At 30.0% G+C, this 25,896-nt stretch overlaps 1 protein-coding gene across 1 annotated transcript in view; it reads right to left on the reverse strand.

Moving 5' to 3' along the window:
* The window catches only part of LOC135958846 (PH and SEC7 domain-containing protein-like), a 70,708-nt gene extending 46,191 nt beyond the window's left edge, over nt 1-24,517 (reverse strand). Inside the window, exon 1 of the mRNA XM_065509770.1 lies at nt 24,265-24,517. The gene's annotated coding sequence lies outside the window, so the exon portion shown is untranslated. The remainder of the gene's footprint in view (nt 1-24,264) is intronic.
* Between the last annotated feature and the right edge of the window lie 1,379 nt (nt 24,518-25,896).

Raw genomic sequence — 25,896 nt, forward strand, 5'->3', positions numbered from 1 at the left:
ACTTGTTGACATTGTGCCGCAACTGAAGTTGACAGTCAATTTGTGAAACTTGAGTTGTATGAAAATGTGTATGGTGGTTTTATGTCTTCCTTTTTTATGATTTTTTTGCGACTAATTTTACACTTGTTTTAGTTTAACACCCCTAGAAGTTAAAGAATTATACTTATAATAAGAAATTGTAATGTTGCCAAAACCAAAAATATTTACGAAAAAACCAGTCATTAAAACTAGAAAAAAAACTGAACTTGAATTCTTTTCACTGCTTGGTTTTGCTAAATATTTTTTTCAGTTTTTCTTTAGAATTTCTAGAAGGTAATAAAATAGACTTAATAGTATAAAGTAGAGTACTTTATTTTAGTTGTTTTTTTCGTAGGCTATTGAACTTGGAATGTAAAGCAAACCCAAGTAGTTTTCTTAAGTTACGTGCCATTTAATATTTATTCTTTTGATGTTGTTCACATCTTCCATTTTATTTTTTTTGTTGGTTGGTGTACAAAAAAAAAGATAATAATGATGTTTAGTACTTTTTACACACAAATTATCCAACATGAGTTCATAGTTTTTGTTGCGGCCATGTGAACAGCTACGCCAAGTTGTCACTCTCTTTGGAAATGTCATATTCTAAACATTTAAAGCATAACAAAAAAATACAGCCTCTAATAGGAAATTTCTTTTAAAAACTTTATACAAATATGTATGTTACTCCATAGAATTTTTATTTTTCTTATTTTTTTTTTTTTTGATATTATAACAACAAATGTCACTTATGTTTAGATCAAAAAATAAAATAAAAAAACGCCTACAGTAATTTTGTTGCTTTGCCTAGTTTGATCACAATGTCTGTTGTTGGGCTTAAATACTTTGGAAATTGTATGAAAAAAAGGCTAAACAAAATAATAACATCCGCATTAATTTCATATTTGATGATTTCATCAAAAACATTTCAAAAATTATAGATTGAAAATAAAGATTTATTTAAACATGGGATGGTAACAATAAGTTCAAAGTACTCTTCAAATAATTGTTTATATTTTGAGTTGTTGAAATTTAAATAAAAGATTTAATTGGTACTAGTGTTATTAACACAATAATAAAATTCAGATGTTTACTTTATTTTAAAAGAAACTGTTTAAAAATCTTTAAAAAAACCTCTCTTAAATTAACTAAAGTGTTGAAATTAATAAAATAAACAATTTGAACTAAAATATTTAGCTCAATAAAAAATGAAAAAAAAAACTTATACAAAACTTATATGTGTCTAAGATTAGCGTGGATAACTACCATCAAGACCCAACCTCATGGTGGTCTTAACACTGGATAGAACCAATATGTCTATCACCGTCATTGTGTGACTTTTTTTACAAGCTTTTCTATAGAAAATTCTGTTAGACACAAAAATGTCTAAAAAAAATTAAGAACGTATCAACATTTCCATCCCTGATGATAAAGTAAACACTGAACAGTTAGCGAGAGAGAGTGAGAGTGTGAGGCTGAGCTTAAAATGGTGCACAGCAAAATGTAAACAATAGAAAAACTGCAAATAAAATTGAACTGTGGGAAGTTTGCAAATTTAATTTTCATAAAATGAAATGAATTGCAAGTTTAACTTATTAAAAATACTGTTAAAAATAATTACAACCAATTAAAACATAATTTAAATGAACAATGAGTAAATCTTGATTTATTTAAAGGAATTTTTTGTTAAATATTTTCATATTAAAGCAAAAAGTTATAAAATCTTTTACTTTTTCTTTTAGTTGAACAAAAACAAATTCAAATATTATATTGTTTTCACTATTTTCTTATTAATTTTAACAAATTGTTTAATGTTTTTTTTTAAAGGAATTTTCTTCCTACTTTCATATTTAAACATTGATTACTTGTTTGTTTGTTATTTTGCATTAAGTTGTGCATCATTAAACAGTTTATTTAATTTATTTAATTAAGTTAAAAGCAAAAGGAAAAATTTATAATGGAAAATATTTCAATTTCTTTTGTTTAAAAAAAGAAACTACAAGGAAGAATGATTGTAAAACTATAGTGATTACTATTTAATTAGATATTTAGTTGCAAAAATATTTACCCGTATAGTTTAGTACAAAAGAAATATATAATTTTCTCAATTTTCTCACATAAAACTGAAAAGCTGATTGAATATTAAATTCTCTGTTATTGTGAATCTAAACAGAGTTCTGGTCTATACCCAACAGGTTATGGTTTAACAATCGTATGTATGTGAAGTTAACAATAGCTATATAACAAAGAAATATAGTTTTCTTTAATATGAAATTTCCAATACTTAAATAAACACATATTATCAGGTATTTATGTGAATACATTGCAAATAAATTAAAATACAGCTAAACATACAAATATGTTTGGCCCAGAAATTTCTACGCATTTTAATTACTGGCTAAAGTTTATTACCACCAACAAAATGTTTATGAATTTTCCATAGAAATAAATAATAATTGTTTTGTTTTAACTAAATTATGCGTGAAAGTGTTGAAAAGCTAAAAATTAATTGAAAACTAAGAGGTTTTACTTTTGTTTTTTTAAACATTTTTTTATTAATGAAAAACTATTTTTTGTTTTCTCAATGAATGTGAAAGTTGAGATGAATTAAAAAATATTACACGCAATTTTTTTTTTTTAAAAAAACTTTTTAAATATTTTCTTTAATAAAAAAAAAACAAAACAAAGTAACAAACATAAATTAAACATCTCTGTATTTACTATTTCTTTGTTTTGTCAACAAAACATTAGCTTTGACACTTGACTTACTAGACATTGTGGTTGTTTTCTTTAAAACTATGGTGCTGCCAATGTCAATATGTTGACACTAGTAACACAATGTAAACAATACCTTTAAAATTTATTAATACCAAAAAAAAGGGTTTAATATTTCCATATGTATCTACTTAGTTTTTCTTAGAGTAAATATATACTTTATTAAAATAGTTGTTAGGCCACAAAATGCCCTTCGTTTCTGTTAACGAAATAATATATTATAAGAAGGTTTCCATAACAAGTATTAGATATCAAGCAGTCAGTAAAATTGATAACTTTATTTTGTTTTGAAAACTGTTCGTAGACAAATTGTGGTTTAGTGGCACAAGTTTAGCAAATAAATTGGTAATTTTGTTTAAAAAAAAAATATAAGAAATTTTTTAAACAACAAATAGCATTGGAAATGTCTCTACTATGTACTTTTTAAAACACAAAAGTGCGAATGTTCTAGCAACATTGCGATTGCAACATTTTAAATATTTTTCTTCGTATTTGTGCATTTACATTGGCCCATAATCATAATCATAGTCAGAAATAAAGTATATTTTAATAGAAATAAAGTCGTCTTTACTTAAGAGTAGACTTTAGATCTACCATAGGCAAGTTAAAGTATATTTTTGACGTTAAAGTCGACTGTAAATAGAAAACAAGCTGAAGCTGTTAATAACTCATTTAACAACAGCATCAGCTGTTCTTCGCCATGTAAAAAAGTTCGGCAAAAAGTAAAAAAAAATTAAGTTACAAGAATTTGGCAGAGATTTTTCAATTATTGAACAGTTATCAATAAAATTAGTACCAAAATATTCTAAATATGATTCTAAATAATCCACCACAAAAAACTTTTTTTTTTAGTTGTCCCGGTTACTTTTACTGTCTACCTTTTTTGGTTTTTGTTTTAATTTTCTATGTCAGCTGTTCAGCAGTGCCACTTGTCTGTATTTTGTTGTATATTGTATGAAAACATTTTCTACATTTGAGGTGTTGTTTTTAAAAAGAACCGACTTTATTGTTTGACTATGATTATGGGCCATTGTTGCTAGACCATTTGCACTTAATACTAAACTCCTCAAAAATGTTTTAACTTTTTTGCAATTAATATTGCATTAGCATCACTTGCTCTCTCTCTCCCTCTTCTTTACATTATGGCGGAATTAAAGTAATTGAGAAAGTGAAAGAAAAGAAGATAAACAATTATTGTTAAAATGATGCTATCTTTAGCATCACTCTCTCTCTCTCTCTCGTATACACTATGACGGAAATAAGGAATTATTTGTGAAGATGTTACCATATTTCAGTTGTTTTTCATTGATTCAAAGCTTAAACATAAAAATAAGTTTATAATCAATAACGAACTATTGCATTTGTAAGCTTCTGCAATCTAAAAAGCATTGCTTATTTTATATCATTACAGACCTCCTTGAAAATATATCATAAGTGAATATTTTTGCCAACTATTGAAAGATTTTGCTACAAATGTACACAAAAAAGAGAGCAATTTGCTAAGCTATACCTGACATTTGGCAAAAGTGTTTACAAATTGTGTTAGACATAAAATTTTCTATAGAAAATTCAGTCAGACATAAAATTTTCTATAGAAAATACAGTTAGACACAAACTTTTCTATAGAAAATACAGTTAGACACAAACTTTTCTATAGAAAATTGAGTTTGTCACAAACTTTTCTATAGAAAATTGAGTTTGTCACAAACTTTTCTATAGAAAAGTCTGGTTGTCACAAACTTTTCTATAGAAAAGTCTGGTTGTCACAAACTTTTCTATAGAAAAGTCTGGTTGTCACAAACTTTTCTATAGAAAAGTCTGGTTGTCACAAACTTTTCTATAGAAAAGTCTGGTTGTCACAAACTTTTCTATAGAAAAGTCTGGTTGTCACAAACTTTTCTATAGAAAAGTCTGGTTGTCACAAACTTTTCTATAGAAAAGTCTGGTTGTCACAAACTTTTCTATAGAAAAGTCTGGTTGTCACAAACTTTTCTATAGAAAAGTCTGGTTGTCACAAACTTTTCTATAGAAAAGTCTGGTTGTCACAAACTTTTCTATAGAAAAGTCTGGTTGTCACAAACTTTTCTATAGAAAAGTCTGGTTGTCACAAACTTTTCTATAGAAAAGTCTGGTTGTCACAAACTTTTCTATAGAAAAGTCTGGTTGTCACAAACTTTTCTATAGAAAACTGAGTTTGTCACAAACTTTTCTATAGAAAACTGAGTTTGTCACAAACTTTTCTATAGAAAACTGAGTTTGTCACAAACTTTTCTATAGAAAACTGAGTTTGTCACAAACTTTTCTATAGAAAACTGAGTTTGTCACAAACTTTTCTATAGAAAACTGAGTTTGTCACAAACTTTTCTATAGAAAACTGAGTTTGTCACAAACTTTTCTATAGAAAACTGAGTTTGTCACAAACTTTTCTATAGAAAACTGAGTTTGTCACAAACTTTTCTATAGAAAACTGAGTTTGTCACAAACTTTTCTATAGAAAACTGAGTTTGTCACAAACTTTTCTATAGAAAACTGAGTTTGTCACAAACTTTTCTATAGAAAACTGAGTTTGTCACAAACTTTTCTATAGAAAACTGAGTTTGTCACAAACTTTTCTATAGAAAATTGAGTTTGTCACAAAATTTTCTATAGAAAATTGAGTTTGACACAAAATTTTCAATAGAAAATTGAGTTTGTCACAAACTTTTCTATAGAAAATTGAGTTTGTCACAAACTTTTCTATAGAAAATTGAGTTTGTCACAAACTTTTCTATAGAAAACTGAGTTTGTCACAAACTTTTCTATAGAAAACTGAGTTTGTCACAAACTTTTCTATAGAAAACTGAGTTTGTCACAAACTTTTCTATAGAAAACTGAGTTTGTCACAAACTTTTCTATAGAAAACTGAGTTTGTCACAAACTTTTCTATAGAAAACTGAGTTTGTCACAAACTTTTCTATAGAAAACTGAGTTTGTCACAAACTTTTCTATAGAAAACTGAGTTGGTCACAAACTTTTCTATAGAAAACTGAGTTTGTCACAAACTTTTCTATAGAAAACTGAGTTTGTCACAAACTTTTCTATAGAAAACTGAGTTTGTCACAAACTTTTCTATAGAAAACTGAGTTTGTCACAAACTTTTCTATAGAAAACTGAGTTTGTCACAAACTTTTCTATAGAAAACTGAGTTTGTCACAAACTTTTCTATAGAAAACTGAGTTTGTCACAAACTTTTCTATAGAAAACTGAGTTTGTCACAAACTTTTCTATAGAAAATTGAGTTTGTCACAAACTTTTCTATAGAAAATTGAGTTTGTCACAAACTTTTCTATAGAAAATTGAGTTTGTCACAAACTTTTCTATAGAAAACTGAGTTTGTCACAAACTTTTCTATAGAAAACTGAGTTTGTCACAAACTTTTCTATAGAAAATTGAGTTTGTCACAAACTTTTTTATAGAAAATTCAGTTTGTCACAAAATTTTCTATAGAAAATTCAGTTTGTCACAAAATTTTCTATAGAAAATTCAGTTTGTCACAAAATTTTCTATAGAAAATTGAGTTTGTCACAAAATTTTCTATAGAAAAGTCAGTTTGTCACAAAAGTCAGTTTGTAGATTAATGGGCTTTAGAATTTCACATATATTTTTAATAAATTATGAAATAATTACAAATTTTTCAACAAAATATTTTGTTTTTGGCTCATCTATGTTTTGTTTCGTTTTAATGAAATCCATTTTTGTAATGTATAATTTTCTATTATAATTAATATTTTTTTTTTAAATTTAGGTCACATTTATGTAAATTTTAATTATTTTTTTTTTGTTGCTTTTGATTTTCATAAAATTAACGGTTTGTGTTTTGAATAATTTTTTTTAAAGCTGCTTTAAATAATTAGCCAAAAAAAGCAACATCAAAGCTTACTTCCTCTGCTTAAAAATACACCCCTCCAAAAATAAAACTAAAAAAAATTCCAAAACAAAATTACCTTTCTCGGCTCATATAACAAAGAAGCTCAATTAGTTTTTTAAAAAAAAAAAAAAATAAAAATTAAAACTAAAACTAAAATTATAACAGATCATGAAACACTATACACAGTCACTAGTCAAGTGTAATATTATGATTTTGTTATTGTTTTCTCAGTATATCCACATTATGATGTTAATAATGATGTTGATCACTAACCAGTAACAGATCATTATTATGGCAGTAAAACAGACAAACGAAATAACAACAACAACAACAAAAAAACATCTACTTAAAATTATTAACACTTGAGTGCTTAAACAGTGCATAATAAATATCATAAATGTATACAATATACACTCTCTAGGAGCAAGAGTAAACTATTGAAAAAGAGTATTTCAAAACAAACAAAAAAGAAAACCAACAAAAAATCATAATAAAATAAATCATTATTGTAATTACAGCAACAACAACCATATTGTTTACACGAGGATTTACGATTAAGTAAAAATAAAACAACAACAGCAGCTCATCAAAATAAACCCCCAAAAAAACATTAACATCATTTTTAAAAACAACAACAACTCTGGGTATGAAGCATAAATAATATTTTAAAAATAACAACAAGAACATCAACAAAAACTCACGAGTGTCGTCATCATGTTTATTGTTCTCCACCAATTGAGTAGAATTATGAGGAAGGGGAGTAAGAGATAGAGAGAGTAGAACAATTTATACTCCACTTCACTCCCCTTTTTTAGGTACTATATGTGTGTGTGTGTGTTGGTAATTTAATGCTGTTACAATTCACTTGCAGTAGACAGACAACAATAAAATATTATTGTTGTTGTTGTTTGTTATATTGTTCATTGTTGCTGCCGTTATTTAGCTGCTGCTGCTGCTGCAATGAAGTGGAGATTCATTATAATGAGGTGTCTCATTATGAACAAAGATGACACTTTTCTTTTTTTCCCCCATATTTTATTTTTTTTGGGGAGAACAAACTGAAAAAAAAACTTTAAATTGTCACTTAAGTGGTACGCGAGAAAATTGAGTTAATTGTCATTTGTAATAAAAAGCAAAACAAAAAAAAGATGAGAAAAACATAGATGAAAGGAGAAAAAACTAAAGATTTTTCATAATAAATGATGTTGCACTCAGAATTTATTCAAAATACTAGTGTTGCCATACCATACTTGACATATTCCCTTTGTTAAACAAGAATTTTTTCTATTTGATTGGATTGTGCGTTAGAAATATTAAGTTTTTGAGAAACATAAAGGGAAAATTAATGTGAAAAGTCATTTTCAAGCAAGAAGATACCTTTTAGTTTTAACATAAAGATGGTAGTTAAGCATTTTTTATGATTTTAAGATTTTAAAAGTTTGTTATAAGGAAATGTATGTAAACATGATTAGACACTTTTCTTTGTTATCAATTTAAGAATTTTTAAAACTTTAAACTCTTTGTTTTCTAGGTAAAATAGAACATTATTCACTTTTCATCATGACTTTTAAATAATGTATGATTTCTTGAGTTTAAGAAACAGGGAATTGTTGTAGAAGCATAATGTAGAGAAATGTTGTACATTTTTATGGATTTTCTTTTGAAAATTTTGTTAGTTTTTGTCTAGTTTTTGAAACTTGTCTATCATTCATCTGATTTACCCAATTCTTTACATTGTTTACATCATGTCAAAACGAACAATCACATTTTTTAGTTTGACTTTATAAACCAACAATTAATATTGCTAAATTAAAATTTTTTACATTATTTACATTGTTTACTCTATGTAAAAAATAGAAAATCTTTAAAATTTTTACGAATTTTCGCCAAATTTTAAACAGATAAATGCTTTGAAATGCAGATGATTTCATACTGTTTTCTTCATAGACAGATGAGATTAATCTAGGAAAATTTCATTATTTACATAAGGTAAAGAATTAAAAGTTTAAAATCTTGTAAATTTGAAAGAAATTCTTTGAAAATTTTAAAGAATGCTTTGAAATGCAGCTGATTTCATACTTTTTTATTCATAGTTCCTATTATTTACCTAGAAAATTTCATTATTTACATAAGGTAAACAATTAAAAATTGAAAATCTTGTAAATTTAAAAGAAATTCTTTGAAAATTTTAAAAAATGTTTGTACAAAACCTTAAGCAACTAATGTTTTTGTGAAAATTTCTATCACTTAATTATTTACATTATTTACACCATCTCAACAATTGTGAAAAATGTAATTTTTCAATTTTACATTTTTATATTTCAATATTAACTATTAATATTTCTAAATTTAACTTTTTTACAATATTTACATTATTTACCCCATGTAAACAATATAATAAAGTTTAGATTTCTATGAAATTCTTTAAAATTGTTAAGAGATATGAATAAATGCTTTTAAATACAGCTGAGTTCATACTTTTTTCTTCATATTTTCTATTATTTACCCAGAAAATTTAATTCTTTACATTATTTACCTAAGGTAAACAATTAAAAAAAAATGTATTTGCATTAGATTTTTTGTCTTTTGTAGAAAAAATACAAAGAAATAAATATTTTACACATTAGTTACATTGTTTACTCTATGTAAACAATTGGAAATCTTGTAAATTGCAAAGAAATTCGAAGAAAATTTTAAAGAATTTTGCTCAAAACCTTAAGCAACTAATGTTTTTGTTGTGGTTTGTGAAAATTTCTATCACTTTTCATGTTAACTTAATTATTTACATTATTTACACCATGTCAACAATTGTGAAAAATGTAATTTTTCAATTTGACTTTTTTAACCAACAATTAATACAGCAAAATTAACTATTTTTGTATTCTTTACATTGTTTACCCTATGTAAACAATAGACTAATGTTAAGATTTCTCCGATTTTTTTTTAAATTTTTAAGAGATTTTAATAAATGTTTTCAAATGCAGCTGATTTCATATTTTGTTCTTCTTATTTTCTGTTATTTTCTTGGAAAATTGCTAAATTAAACTTTTGTATATTATTAGCATTGTTTACCCTATGTAAACAATAGACTAACGTTTAGATTTCTGCGAATTCTTTTAAAATTTTTAAGAGATTTTAATAAATTTATTGAAATGCAGCTGATTTCATACATTTTTCTTTATATTTTCTGTTATTTACCTAGAAAATTTCATTCTTTACATTATTTACATAAGGTAAATAATTAAAAAAATTTTATTTTTCTTTGATTTTTTGTGTTATTACTAAAAAATAATGAATTAAATATGTTATTTAATTATTTACATTGTTTACCCTATGTAAACAATTAAAAATCTTGTACATTTATATGAAATTGTGTAAAAAATGTAAAAGATTTTATGCAAAATCTGAAGTACTCCTAGTTATTGTACTCTCATTCTGAAAATAAATGTCCCTTAACTTATTTAATTAATTCTTTACATTATTTACAAAATGTCAATAATTTTCAAAATGCTAGGTTTTTTATTAAAATGTCTGAAAACTTCATTATTTTCTTAGTTTACCTGAATTAAATAATGGTAAATTGAAACAATTTTAAGGATTTTGTTTTAATTTTAATAAAAGTTTACCAGTTATCTTTAAATCTAGCCGGCTTTTTATATATTTTTTTAAATTTATTCTTATTTACCTAAATTACTTAATATTTTTACATTGTTTACATCATGTAAATAATTCTCAAAATTTAAATTTCATTATACATATACGGCATTCTTGCGAAATTTATAAAATTTTGTTTCATTATTTTGTTTGATTTTGTGAATTTCCTAACATTGAACAGGTGTTGTTTTTTGCCATTTATTTACACGTAAAAAATATATAGAACAAATGAAAGATTATAACAAAAAAAATGTTAAATTATAAACAACAAAAAAAAACATCAATAGTCAGCAAAAAAAAATTTACTTTAACAGACAACAAAGTAAAATTTATACTTTAGGAGTAGACAAACAGAGACAGAGGCAAAGGGAACTCATAAATAAGCATTAAAATCAGAAGAAGAAGACGAAAAAAAACATGCTAATGAACTCTTTAGGAAGTCAAAGTAGCAACACTCATGAGGTAGCAAAATAAAAAGAAGAAATATGTTTGTTTACTACACATTCTCTTTATATCAGCGAAATGCAATGAGCTCTCAAATGAGCTCTCTTGTTTTTATTTTCACATGTACGCAAGCACACACATTGTATAAAAACAGTCAGTCTCGCATGAACATTGATAGAAGCAGGTTGTGTTACGCTTTTATGCTTGTTTATTTCATTATTTCAGCTATTTGTTTTTGTTTTTGCCAGAGAATAATTCTCAACTCATACAACTACAATATCTAAAAACTGTAGTGGTGTGAGTTTGCATTTCGCTGCTTTATATACAGCTACAATAACAACTACAACAACAACCAAAGTATTCAAGCATAAAAGACAAGTGGGCAATACTGATTCTTAGTAGTACAACATTGGATAAAAACTCTCTCTCTATAAGGTAAAACTCTTAATATTTAGAGAATAAATTACATACTTACATACATATGTATGTATGTACAAATCAGCGAAATGCAAACTCACACCACTACAGTTTTTAGATATTGTAGTTGTATGAGTTGAGAATTATTCTCTGGCAAAAACAAAAACAAATAGCTGAAATAATGAAATAAACAAGCATAAAAGCGTAACACAACCTGCTTCTATCAATGTTCATGCGAGACTGACTGTTTTTATACAATGTGTGTGCTTGCGTACATGTGAAAATAAAAACAAGAGAGCTCATTTGAGAGCTCATTGCATTTCGCTGGTACAAATGTATATAGTACTTGCATGTAAGTAAGAATGTTTGTGTTTATGAATATGTAAATTAGTTTTAATGTAAAACTGTGCATATGTTTAAGTAATTTTGTGTTTTTTAGAGAGAGAAAAAGGTGCCACAATAATAACTGTTACCAACGCACTTTTTTTTGTAAATGAATACAATGAACGGTACAATAACAATGATTGTATGTTTAAAAATGATGCAATATTGTAAATAAGCTAATAAACAACAATAAAACAAAGACTGGCTCTAATAGAAGAAGAAGTTTAATACTCATGTACAATAAAAAGGGTGTTTTTTAAGCCCCATAGAACTTACAAAGGGGTTAACTGTCAAACAAACAGTCACACTAAGCTCACTTTTTAACATTTATGATCAGTAAACTCTGGCAAATCATTATGAATAGATTTATGCTTGAAAAAGGCTACCAAATTATCCAAATTTACTTTGAAAATCAGTCATCGATTCGAGCAACTTACAAAAGATTACTTTTTTTTATCGCAAAATGAACAAAATTACCGCATACAGAGTGAAACCAATCCACAACAGATCCTACAGACTCCATTACATCCAGAAAAATTCACTTTTTGGTACATTTTACTCACTAGTGGCATCATCGGACTTTATTTCCTCAAAAATGAAGCCGGAGCTCGAGTTACGTTCAATAAGAATCATTACCGCACCATGATCAATGATTTGTTGTCTGAAAATCAGGATGACATTGATCAGGACGAGAGGTGGTTTCAACAAGATGGCGCTACATGCCATACGGCTACCATAACCATCAATTTATTGAAATCAAAATCAGGCGATAACTTGATTTCGATTAATAGACCTATCAATTGGCCTCCAAGGTCGAGCGATTTAACAACTTTCGATTATTTCCTGTGGGGCCACGTGAAATTGATAGACGACTGTTTTATCGCAAAATGAACAAAATTACCGCATATAGAGTGAAACCAATCCACAACAGATCCTACAGACTCCATTACATCCAGAAAAATGCACCGTTTGGTGCTGTTTACTCGCTAGTGGTATTATCGGACCTTATTCCCTCAAAAATGAAGCCGGAGCTCGAGTTACAGTCAATAGATATCGTTTCCGCACCATGATCCATGATTTGTTGTTTGAAAAATATGGATGACATTCATCCGGGCAAGAGGTGGTTTCAACAAGATGGCGCTACATGCCATATGGCTACCACAACCATCAATTTATTGAAATCAAAATCAGGCGATAACTTGATTTCGATTAATAGACCTATCAATTGTCCTCCAAGGTCGAGCGATTATTTGCTGTGGTGCCACGTAAAGCCACTGGTTTATGCTGATAAACCAGCAACAATTGACGCCTTGGAGGCCAACATTGTTAGAATTAGTTGTGACATACGGTCAGCAGTTCTGGAAAAGTGGGTAAAAATTGGACGTCCAGAATGCGCTTTGTCAAGAACAGACGCGGTGGTCATATGCCCGAAATCATTTTCAAATGTTAATGACCTGTACTGATATTTCGAATAAAAAATAGTTTTTGATTAAAATTTACTTTTTTGTGTTATTTTTTACAATTTCAAATTGTGTCGGTCTTAAAATACCACCCTTTACTTATGTATAAATGAGTATGTGTCTATAAAAAAAGGGCTTAGAAAAAAGAAAATGCAATAAAACAAACAAGAAGTTATGATTAATGTGAAAAAGAAGTCTTAAGAAATAATTTCACGTTTTATTAACCATGTTAGGAAGACAGTCAGAAAAGTTCTTTTAAAATAATACAAAGAAACACTCCTCATGATATTTGCCATAGAAAATAGATTGGCAGAAGCGATATTGTATGGATTCCTGAATTTTCAACTCTTTTCTGCTTTTTCCTTTTCAAATTATATCATGATCTTGTGGGTTGAGCAACCAATTAATCATAGTTTTCAGTTTGGAAACAGGAAATAGCCAGGGATATTTAAAATCTGAAGATAATATGTAGAATTTGCAGCGATATTGTTTGAATCAGTTCAAATATTTCTCAAGCCTAGGTGAAATTGCCTTTCCTCATGATCTTTTTCACAGATCGATAAAGATTAGACTGCCCATGATTTGTCTCCTCCTCTTTGTTGCTATACTTCTTTTAATTTGATCATGTGGGTTTATCAACCGATAGTCTGCTTTTACACAGTGCAAGTTTTCTTGCCGCAAGTCTGAGTTTATAGGAGAGAGTGGTAAGAAAAAAGAATAGGGGTACACACTTGCTTGTACTGGCAAGTCTCTTCAATTCTCTTTTGTTTTCTCATTTTCATTATGGCCTCAATTAGGTTTTGACATACAAAATTGGACACAAACTTGCTGTGTGTAAACAGACGAGCAAGTTTAAAAGGGAATCGAAGAGCCTTGCTTCAAGTAAACTTGCTGTGTGTAAAGCAGACATAGCTTTGTGTTTAAGAACAGGAAATAGTCGAGGAATTAATGTTTTAATTAAAGTGATTTTTATAACATTGAACCACAGGTCCACCTTGGCTTTGAATTTCTTGGCTTTCATCCTTAAAAACATTTAACCATATTAGAATGCTCACAGGAGCTATTTAATCTAGAGCATTGGTAGGCAAAAAGAGGCATTTAATTTGTGTGCTCTTTTGGGTAAAAAATGAAATATCCACAACAACATCAAGAAACTGAATAAATTGTGTGTATTTTTACGCTCTATTACGCTCTTTTGTTCACATTCGGGTTGTTTGACGAAAATCATCGTAAGCTGAACAATATGAACGCCTACCATGGATCTAGAGACTGTCTTGACTTATTCGACACTAAAACTTTATAAAACATCAATTTTCCTAAAGAAGATCTCATCACAGAAGTTAAATATCGTATTACCGAACCATTTTCTTAGATTTGGAAATAGTTTCTCCAAAATCAGAAAATAATTTGCAGCGTAATGTTTTCTCTCAGGGAAATGGATACTTTCTCTTTCTCCAGTCTCCTAATTTTATCAAACTTTGTTCGTAGTTTTACACTTCGTGACCCTTTAGTCAAGAGTCTATCCTCTCCAAGATATTTAGTTGGTTTCTCTTTTAATCTTTCAATAAGTCTGGAAACTTTTTTTGTGTATTGTTTTTCCATTTCTTCATGGACCAGCACTCAGTGAATGACTCCTACTCATGCAATGCATTGTGTTGGAACTAGGAAAATTGGTTATGGGAGGGAGGAAAGAGGGAATAGCGTTTGTGGACATTCGATTTGAACTTTCCTACATTGAACAGTGACAGGAAAGACTTCAACGGGAAGTATGTGCCACATACGGAGAGTACGGCTAAAGATAGAATGCATTTTCCCTGTAGTGTATTGTACGGTCCACTGGCCAATCGACCACAAAGTGATGTGTTCTTGGAAAGCAACGAGTATGATTCAAACTTATGACAATTTAAGGTTGTTTTCCTAGAACATATACGGTTTCAAATGTTTCTTGATTTTTGGCTTGTTGCCAGGAATCACAACTATGTCCTACAAAGTCATACAAAATTCATTCAAATCCGTATTGAACATCGTCAATGATTCCTTTGATGTGTACTGAATTGTTATCCCAATCGACTTTGGCCAACAACGATGCCAATTCGCCGACTAATTCCTTTAATTATTCCTTTCTCCACTGTTAAGAAATAATATTTGATTCAAATCAGTGTTTATTTTCTTCGGCTACCCTGCGGGTTCGAGTCAAATGCTGATCAAGTGACATTGTCTGGGGGCTTCCTCAACGTGTGGCCAATTCAATTCCATTTATGTCGACGAATTTCGTTTCGTTTTTATTGGCAGTTTATCTGTTGCTTTATATCCTTAGTGGCAGCGTTTTTTTTACACAAGCTTAAAATATTTTGAGTTTGGTACGCAGACCGCCAAAACTTTCTTCAGCATTCCAAACCATGCTCTACCTTTTGTGATGCGGAATCTTAATCGTCACTTGCTCCACCATTGCTGAAAATAATACTTCCCAAATAGCAGATAGAGTCGACAACTACTATCGGTTTTCAGATTCAGAAATTTTTACTCGATATGGGAGTGTTTGTGTTTACCAGAAGATGTCATCTGCATAGTCCAAGCCTTCAAGTGTACCATGAAGGCCCCATGTAATACCGGTGTTGTTGGTTGTTACATGATTCATTATTGTGTCAAGTGAGAGAACATAGCTCTGACGGCCACCAGTCCGTTTATTGTGTCAAGTGTTAGGTTAAACTCGGAGACAACGGAAGTATTATAAATACGCTGCTGTTTCACAATGGGATCAGTTTTGAATGGACCCTTGACGAGTGGCTGCCCATGGAACCTAACCTAACCTAGGTTGAACAGTAAAGACGAGATCTCGAGGATCTTTTTTTTTATAAACAAACACAAACTGCGAAGCGTTTTGCCTGTCTGCAGTTACACTCAGAGTCTCTGGCGGGAATCGAACCCGCAACCCTCAGATTAATAGTTCAGCACACTATCGACTGGTCTATCGGGGCACCCTATCTCGTGAATGATCCGACAACTAGTTTCATTGCACAGCTCTTTGACCACATTAATCACATTCTCCGACACTCCTCTTCATTCCAGTACACCCCACATCGCTCTATGGTTTATTGCAGCGAAATGCAATGAGCTCTCAATTGAGCTCTCTTGTTTTTATTTTCACATATACGCAAGCACACACATTGTATAAAAACAGTCAGTCTCGCATGAGCATTGATAGAAGCAGGTTGTGTTACGCTTTTATGCTTGTTTATTTCATTATTTCAGCTAGTTGTTTTTGCCAGAGAATAATTCTCAACTCATACAACTACAATATCTAAAAACTGTAGTGGTGTGAGTTTGCATTTCGCTGGTTTATTGTATCAAAGGCTTTGTCGAACTGAATGAAGCACATGTAACTGAATGAAGCACACCACTGATTGCTCAACGATAATGCGCAGGGTATTCATATGATCAATACTTGAACTTTTTGCTCTAAATCCGGGATCGGCAACTCCTATGCACTGTGCATTGTGGGCGTTACTAAATTTACACAGACTACTCACACGCATAGAAAACACAATTCAGTCTCATATGAGTTGTCACAGAAGAAGGTTGTGTTGTCGCTCGTTTCTTGCTTTTGTTTATGAATAAATGTTAATGCAGAGGTGGATAATTCATATTATTGTTGTACTTTTTTAGCATCTACACTACATATTAAGTAGTTTTTAGAATTATAAACTATTTTAAATGTTTTTTCTCTCACCTTTAGATGCTTAATTGGGTTTTTAGAAGTTTCTTGTAAATTATTATTTTTTAATATACAATAATTGCTAGACAAATAGGTTAGTTAACATGTTCAGTTTTCCATGCCTGTTTTGTAGTAAAGATGAGAGTAAAACTATTTCTCATTTCTTGTTTTTTCGCTCTTACACTTATACAAGTGCAAAATGTAGTAGTATATGTCTGCCGATCGCGGCTCTAAATCCTGCTTGCTCTTGCCTTAGGTTAGGTGCTAGAGATTCTGACAGCCTATTGTTGATTATGTGGGCTAATATTTAATTGAGCAGAGTTATTGCTCTACAGTTCTTGCACTGCAATAAGTTAGCCTTTTTGGAAAGCAGATGGTTGATAAGATGGTTGATTGGAAAGCAGATGGTTGATAAGACTAAGAGGTGCAAACGGCACCTCTTAGTCTGTCCCATGATGGTCTGCGTTAGCTGAATTCCTTGAATTCTTAAATTCTTCTCCTCTTACTCCTCCAATTTCTACCTAAACTTTTCTCTTGCAAAATTCACTCCTACTCAATCTATAGACTTCCCTCTTCTTTTACTTTTCTTTATCTTTTGTTTCCGTCCCATGATGGTCTGCGTTAGCTGAATTTCTTAAATTCTTCTCCTCTTACTCCTCCAATTTCTACCTACATTTTTCTCTTTTCTCTTGCAACCTTCACTCCCACTCAATCTATTGACTTCTTTTATTTCTCTTTATCTTTTCTTTTCTTTTGTTTCTATTTTCCCCTTAGGCACCACAAAGGGAACGATCAAGAACCAAGGTTTCGACGGCTGCCTGATTACCTAACCTAGCTTTTTTGAAGAGGAGAGTAACGCTACCTTCTTTTAAAAGCGTTTCAGTTGTCCAAATTCTCGTATAAGTGGGAGGAGAATTTGTATTTAGTTCACTGTTATCAAAAATTTAGTCGAATTAAGCTTCGCCAAGTCATTGTCTTCAATTTTCATCCATCTATTCATCCCAATTTTGAATAAAAATTCCCCGGAGAAAAGGGAAAAAACTCCCTTTTCTCATTTTTCCTATTCAAATTCAATGGGAAAAAACTTCCGGGGAACAAACTCCCGCGGAATTTTTTATTCATAATTGGGCTGATTGTTAAGATTTCGGAGATTTCGGGCAAATTTAAATCATCAGAAAGAGAAATTCCTCCCAATTCTTAAATTAGGGATTTAAAAAAACTTGTTTTAAATGAACAGTAAGAACAATATCAAGAATTTTGTTCAAGAGATTTTCGATTGGCAAGCAATTCAACTGTTTTTTCATTTGTTATCTTGTGTTTTAAATAAAAGTCTATAAATATCACAGTATAGCTTTTCTATTGTCAGAAAATCTCTTGACTATTCCTATCAATACCAGCTTCCAACAAATTATTATTTAATTTTATTGTCTTAGCTTTTATTAATGCCCTCGTATTTACATAAAAACATAACAAGTCTTGGAATTTTTCATTATAATACATCGTTTAAGTCTCTTTACAGCCTAAGGGCTTAAAAATTGTGAACAAAACAAAGTAGAAAAAGATAAGCATTTATCTTGAATACTAGGAATGCATTTTAACGGTATTTAAGATAAAAACAAATCGTAGCTGTCACTGTCTAATAATGCTAGATGTCATAATATGTGAGCAGAGATTTAAAAAAGGTATTAAAATATTAAAGAGATTTATGGTAATTTGATTTAATATGTTAACAAATAAAAGGGAATTTATTAGTTTAAAATTAATATTAAAATTTTGTTGATAATAACAAGAAGACACACAATTATAGGGAGATATTAATCAAAATTAATAATTTCTAATAAATAGAGGTTTTTGTGATGTAAAAAGTAGCCTTTTTTAGCCTTTTTAACTGTTTCTTTATTAAAGTCCAAATTTTCAATTCACTTTTATTTTTGTTCATCATTTATTTGCTTATAAATTTGTATTAATAACAAGTTTATTGAACTCCTTGTTCAAGTAAAGAAAGTAAAACTGTTAACCCGTTTCTCTCCTTCTCTTTCTTGCTCTCTGCTTTATAATGCTGTCATTTTTAATTAGTATTGCCAACTAGGATGTCAGTTTGAGTTGTTCAAAGTTAATTGACATGTTGTGATTTGTATTTTTTTGAATATTAACTTAATTCAATTTATTTGAAATGTTTTAATTATAAATATGTTTAAAAGATAAACATGTTAAGCCTTAATTTGAAGCACTAATTAAAATAACGCTTAATATGTTAATCTTATGTTAAATACAGAAATATTTTTTTAACTTAATTGACACAATTTACATAATATTATTTATATTTTCTTTTAAAAATTGTGGTAAATTTTTTACACTGTTTTTCAGTTTTGTATATTGTTTGCATTTTAAATGAATTAATGCTTGCAATGCAAACGTATTTTCTTATAAGAAAAAATTATAAAAAAATAATACTGAAATTAACATACTAAACAAGTTTTTCATATAGAAATCTTAAATATCTTGCATTCAGCTGAGAAAATAAATGACGGCAAACAGTGGAGTGTAAACAAAATTGAACAAAAATGCTTTGAAATTAATTCTGTTTACCTAGCCAGTTAATTAAGGCTTTACTGTTGGTAATGTAACTCAACAATACAATAAATTTCCAACTATTATTAATGTCTGGCACATCGCTAACAAATTTCATGAACTCGTTTTTATTTTTATCTTAGTTCGTTTTCAAATCTTTAGTATTTGAAAATTGCTGTAATAAAAACGTAAATACACTTTCGCATACACAGCCACTTAAAATTTATTTTCAAACAAATATTTGAGTATGGGAAAAAATTAAGTATTTTTAGATTTGAAACATTTTCAAGGTTTAATAATTTACACGAAACCTAACGCTAAATATAAATAAATAAATCTTCTTTAAATTTGTAACACAAATTCTATTCATTATAATTTTTGTAGAAAAAAACCTTTAATTTATAAATTTTAAGGTGCGATTTTAATAACATTTATTGTTCAGTGTTAATTAAATTAACTTTAAGTCATTTTAACTTAAATGACACTTTTTTTTCTTTTTTTCATTTTAATACAAAGCCTTTTTTTAAAAGCTAAACAATAAAATCATGTTTTAACGCCAAAAAAAAAAGTACAACAAGTACAAAACTTGTTGACATGTAAATCCAAAACAAGTATGGCGTGATTTTTCTACATAAAGAGGAGTAATTACTTAAATAAAATACAAAAAAAAAAAAAATATGGCGTTGTTAAAAGTAATTACAGTGAGACACAATATTAACACCAGGCTAATTTTAATATTTTAACTGAAAATTTAATGAAATCATAGTAAAAATCAACCCTGGTTTATTACTTTTAATCTGGCATTACTTTTTCTTCTAGCGCCTTTAAGTTGCCACACACCACTAAATAGAGTGGTGCCAAGTTAAGGGCACACTTCACAGAGGGATATGTAGTGACAATTTATGTAGTCAGGCAGCACTGAGGACTTTGAAATGTACTATAAGAGGGTTCTAGAAGCGTTATTGGAACTATACACAATCAGATTGTGTTGGTTACCAGGGCACTGTAACATACTGGGTAATATAAGAGCAGGGGGTCGATTCTGGTTTTGTGAAACGGTGAAATGAAAAGTTTTTTCATATTTTCATAGAGTTTCTGATTCTCGTTTAGTGAAAAAAATTATAAATACATTCAAATGTTTTCCTATGAAAAGAAAAAGTTGAATAAAACAAATTGAAGAACGGGAATCGCAATTTGTGTAATTGTGAAATGATAATCAGCCCAATTATGAATAAAAAATTCCGCGGGAGTTTTTCCCATTGAATTTGAATAGGAAAAATGGGAAAAGGGAAAAATCTCAAGGGGCTGAATATGAAAAGTTTTTTTCATTTCACCGTTTCACAGAACAATAATTGACCCTCAGATGAACTGGCCAGACAGGTTTCGGATCTGGACTATATTAATAGGAACTGGGAGGCTAAACCTCCTACATGCCACTACTATAGGTTGATCTTCGAAATATTCCGGGACTCTACGAAACAAATCTGTTGTAGTAGAACGGATTGCAGTGTGTCAAGGGCTATTTGACCAAAGTTGGATGACAAGACAACCAGATTACTAATTGGGTGGGATAGGAATAGTCTCAGGTCTTTAGTAGGAGATATAACCGGGCACAGCGCAATTGGAGCCTTAATGAATTCGCCACATAGGTTTCGGATCTGGACTATATTAATAGGAACTGGGAGGTTAAACCTTCTATATTCCACTTCTATATGTTGATCTTCGAAATATTCCGGGACTCTACGAACCAATTCTGTTGTAGTAGGACGGATTGCAGTGTGTCCAGGGCATTTTGGCCAAATTTGGATGCCAAGGCAACCAGATTACTAATTGGGTTGGATAAGAATAGTCTCAGGACTTTAGTAAGAGAGATAACCGGGCACTGCTCAATTGGAGCCTTAATGAATTCGCCAGATAGGTTTCGGATCTGGACTATATTAATAGGAACTGGGAGGTTAAACCTCCTACATGCCACTACTATAGGTTGATCTTCGAAAAATTCCGGGACTCTACGAACCAAACCTGGTGTAGTTGGACGAATTGGAGTGTGTCCAGGGCTATTTGGCAAAAGTTGGATGCCAAGGCAACCAGATTACTAATGGGTTGGATAGGAATAGTCTCAGGTCTTTAGTAGGAGAGATAGCCGGTCACTGCTCAATTGGAGCCTTAATGAATTCGCCAGATAGGTTTCGGATCTGGACTATATTAATAGGAACTGGGAGGTTAAACCTTCTATATGCCACTACTATAGGTTGATCTTCGAAATATTCCGGGACTCTACGAACAAATTATGTTGTAGTAGAACGGACTGCAGTGTGTCCAGGGCTATTTGGCCAAAGTTGGATGCCAAGTCAACCAGATTACTAATTGGGTGGGATAGGAATAGTCTCAGATCTTTAGTAGGAGAGATAACCGGGCACTACTCAATTGGAGCCTTAATGAATACGCCAGATAGGTTTCGGATCTGGACTATATTAATAGGAACTGGGAGATTAAACCTCCTATATGCCACTACAATAGGTTGATCTTCAAATTATTCCGGGACTCTACGAACCAATTCTGTTGTAGTAGGACGGATTGCAGTGTGTCCAGGGATGCCAAAGCAACCAGATTACTAATTGGGTTGGATAGGAATAGTCTCAGGTCTTTAGTAGGAGAGATAGCCGGGCACAGCTCAATTGGAGCCTTAATGAATTCGCCAGATAAGTTTCGGATCTGGACCATATTAATAGGAAATGGGAGGCTAAACCTCCTACATGCCACGACTATAGGTTGATCTTCGAAATATTCCGGGACTCTATGAACCAATCCTGGTGTAGTTTGATGCATTGCAGGGTGTCCAGAGCTATTTGTCCAAAGTTGGTTGCATAGGCAACCAGGTATTTAGTAGGAGAGATAACCGGGCACTGTTCAATTGGAGCCTTCATTGGTAAATGGAATAGGGAGAACAGAACTTCTGTAGGTTGTGCTAGGATAGTGAGTAACTAGAAACATTGGAACATATTCCGGGCAACTGTCCTAGGCTCTCAGGGTCTCAGGCTAAATTGCTAGGAGAAAGATACCATGATTAAGTGGGGGATATAGCCAGATATGATCTAGGAAATCTATTAGGCCTTATCATTGTATTTGTTTTCATATGAGAACTAAGAATTGCAGATGGCACTGCAAAAGTGGAAATGATTAATTCCGAACAGTACTTTTTAACATGCTCAATTGTTCCCTGATGCTCACGGAATCCGAATTGATGATCTGCAAGTCAAAACATTAGACTATTTAAGAATGTTAAAATTTTTCTTTGGATTATTTTCTCCAAACATGTCAATAAGTTTATCGGTATGTAGGATGATGGCAATGTCAAATGCTTTCCTTGGATCGGTATCATAATTTGAGAAACTTTCCAATCCGTCGGAAAATCTCTTAGAGACAAAATCGCATTGAAATATACTGTGAGTGCAACAATTGACACATCTGGTACGTTTTCAATCATGGAAGGTGTAATTAAATCATAACCTGAAGCTTTTTTATGTTAAGATTGTCTTTTATATTTTTCGGGACATTTTCTAGACTAACATTGATTAGTTCAGAGTATATTTCTATGCGAACAGGTAACTCCCCTAATACAAAATTATTTGTTGGGGGACTTTGATCCTCTACCGGTGGCTTAATGTTCTTAGTTGCCTTCCAAAGTTAGAAGTTTTTTTTCTTAGTACTGGTTAAACTTTCAATATAGTTTCGATTTCTGCGATCCTCTACCGAATAAAGGGCTCTTTTTAGTTTCTTACTTGCAGTTGACAGCCTCTGCTTAGCAGCAGGAGATCTGTTATGTTGAAAATCTCATCTATATCTCCTCTTTTCGAGGAGGAGTCTATTAATTTTTGTATTTTCAAAAGACTCATTTTCTTGGTTAGAGCATTTGGGCTCTCAGAAGCCCTGGTATGGTATTTTGCATGTTGTGGTTAAGTGAGGATATATTATTTGTAACAGTATTTAATAAGAATTTAAAAATAATTTATATCTTTGTTATATTGACTAGCATGATCACTATGAAATTTGATTCGAAGTTTAAAATTCTGAGAGTCTGGTCAAAAATGTTTGTTCTTAGGCATAAATTGAATTACTACACAGAGACAACAGATTCGTGATAGCAACGGAATTTGTTGCCAATCGAATGATTCTGTTTTAGTGACCGAATTTTACAGTTGTGGCTACAATATTTTGGAAGGGATAACTAAAGTTTGTTTCCCTAAACTGAAATTCTTCTTTATCAACTGACTTTCTGTTGTTAGAACTGGAAAATTCTATGTGTGCAACCGAATTATTCGATTGGCAACAAATTCGGTTGCTATCACGAATCTGTTTTCTCTGTGTAAGAGCACTGAGTTATGCTTAATAGTGTATTAGGCTTCCGAGAATTTGGAATTTCAAAGCTAGTTTTAAAAACAATTTATTCAAAATAAATCTGGCACTGAAAGCTATTAAATAGGCTTCTAAACAGAAATTTTTACCTCAATTTAATACTCCTAAATCTTTTTCCAGTATTTAAACCAGTGATCGGCATAAATAGAACTTGGATTATAATAAACATTCAATCTCTATTGCAATCTGACTATCCATTGCGATTTTTTAATATTTCTTTTGCTAATTTTTATGAACTTTGTTGGAATTCGTATTGTTTATAGTTAAATAACCGATTAACATCGGTCCCTGCGGCCTATTTGTGCCGATCACTGATTTAAACTGATTTTGTGTTGGCTTAAGACCTTAAACTATTTTTATATGGACTCAGATGAAAGGTCAGCTAAGATGTTAAATTTTTGAAGGAGAGAGTCTATTATTTTTATTTAGAAAAGCTTTCTTATTATTTTTGCAAAAAATCAACTTTGGCGTTTAAAAATTTAATAAAAAACTTGAATAAAACTTACCAATATTACAATGTATTTGTAAAATAATCCAACAAATGTTTAATAATCCAATAATTATGCCAAAAATTAAAGCGCAATCACTTAATAATAATAAGCACCCAATTTTTTTATAGTGATAGAGAAACAGATATAATTTCTTTTTGTTAAAGTTACACAAGTTGGCACACGCAAACATATAATCTGCTTTAAACATTAAACAATTAATTTTTTAGAAAATTGAAATTTATTTCAACATTTAATAGATAAATCAAAAGAAACACCGAAAAATAAGAAACACAAGAAATTATTCAAAGAAGAAACAATATAAACACACACAAAACAATATAAACCGTTAAATGACCGACTTAAATTTTGGAGTATTAAAATTAGAGAGAGAGAGAAAACAAAAGATAAAACAAATTAACCAAAAAAAACAATAAAAACATATAGAATAATATTTAAGGCAGTAGAATTGAGAACTTTTGTTTCTTTTTTATATGATTTAAAGCTTTTCGTTTAAATAATTTAAGAAAAAGTTAAATTTCCGCTTTAATGGTTTAATAATAAAGAAAATTTAAGTTTTGGCGATTTCCGGTATAGGTATAAAAAACATTTAAAGTTTGGTTTGATTGTTTGACAACTAATTCTTATTCTTCTTCTTAGTTTCATATTGTTGTAAATTTTAGAGCGAAAAAAGACATTGTTTTTGTTTACTTTTTATGGTAAATGTTATTGTTTTTCTTGTGTTGGCGTAAAAATACCGTTACAATGTTGTTATTTTGCGTTTTATTCTACTAGAAACTACTATACAAAACATATTTGTTGTGTTTTCTTTACAAGTTTTCCAAAGATTCAAATAACATTTGTATACAATTCTATTTATTCTTTTTTCTTAACAATAACAATTGTATGCCCGCCTACACATATCTACGTAAGTAAATAAATATTAATAAAATGTTTATATTAATTTTTATTTCTTTCTTTCTGTTAAACACATCAATTTCTTGTTTTCATTTAAATTGCTTTTGTTTTATTTTAATATACTTTTCAAAATGTTCATACATATTTTTCTTTATTAATATAAAACAAAATTAGCTTATATTATTTTTTTTGTATTCATAATTCTTTATTTTTTTCGCATTAGATCAGTGATCTATTTTTGTTATGTTTTATATACTTTTCTTGGGTTTTTCTTTATTTTTTTAAATTACATACTATAAAATTATAAATATTCATAAATTTATATATGTATAAACACACACCAAAAAAATCCACAAAATTATTAAACGAATTTCAAACCGTTAAAATACGCGTGTTTTCTTATTTAAATATTAAAATAAAAAACAAAACATTAAAATCACATTCGCATTCGTTTTTAATCGAAAATTCCTTTGTACGCTTTTCTACCCGTTAAAACCGTTTGGGCCGGCAGCTAAATGTAAACTAAAACAAAATATTGTGCTTAAACTTTGAAGGCAAAAACACACTGTGTGTGTTTAGTGCAGGTTTTTGTTATTGTAAACACTGTGTTTGTTGTTGTTGCTGCTGCTGCTGCTGTTCTGGCCCCCCTCCCCAAGAATCATACATACATATGTGTTGAAAAACGCATGTAAAAGCAACAAACTTTGAAATTCATCATCATCACAAATTGCT

The sequence above is a fragment of the Calliphora vicina genome, chromosome 4 (genome assembly GCF_958450345.1).
Source record: "Calliphora vicina chromosome 4, idCalVici1.1, whole genome shotgun sequence".
Classification (NCBI taxonomy): Eukaryota; Metazoa; Arthropoda; class Insecta; order Diptera; family Calliphoridae; genus Calliphora; species Calliphora vicina.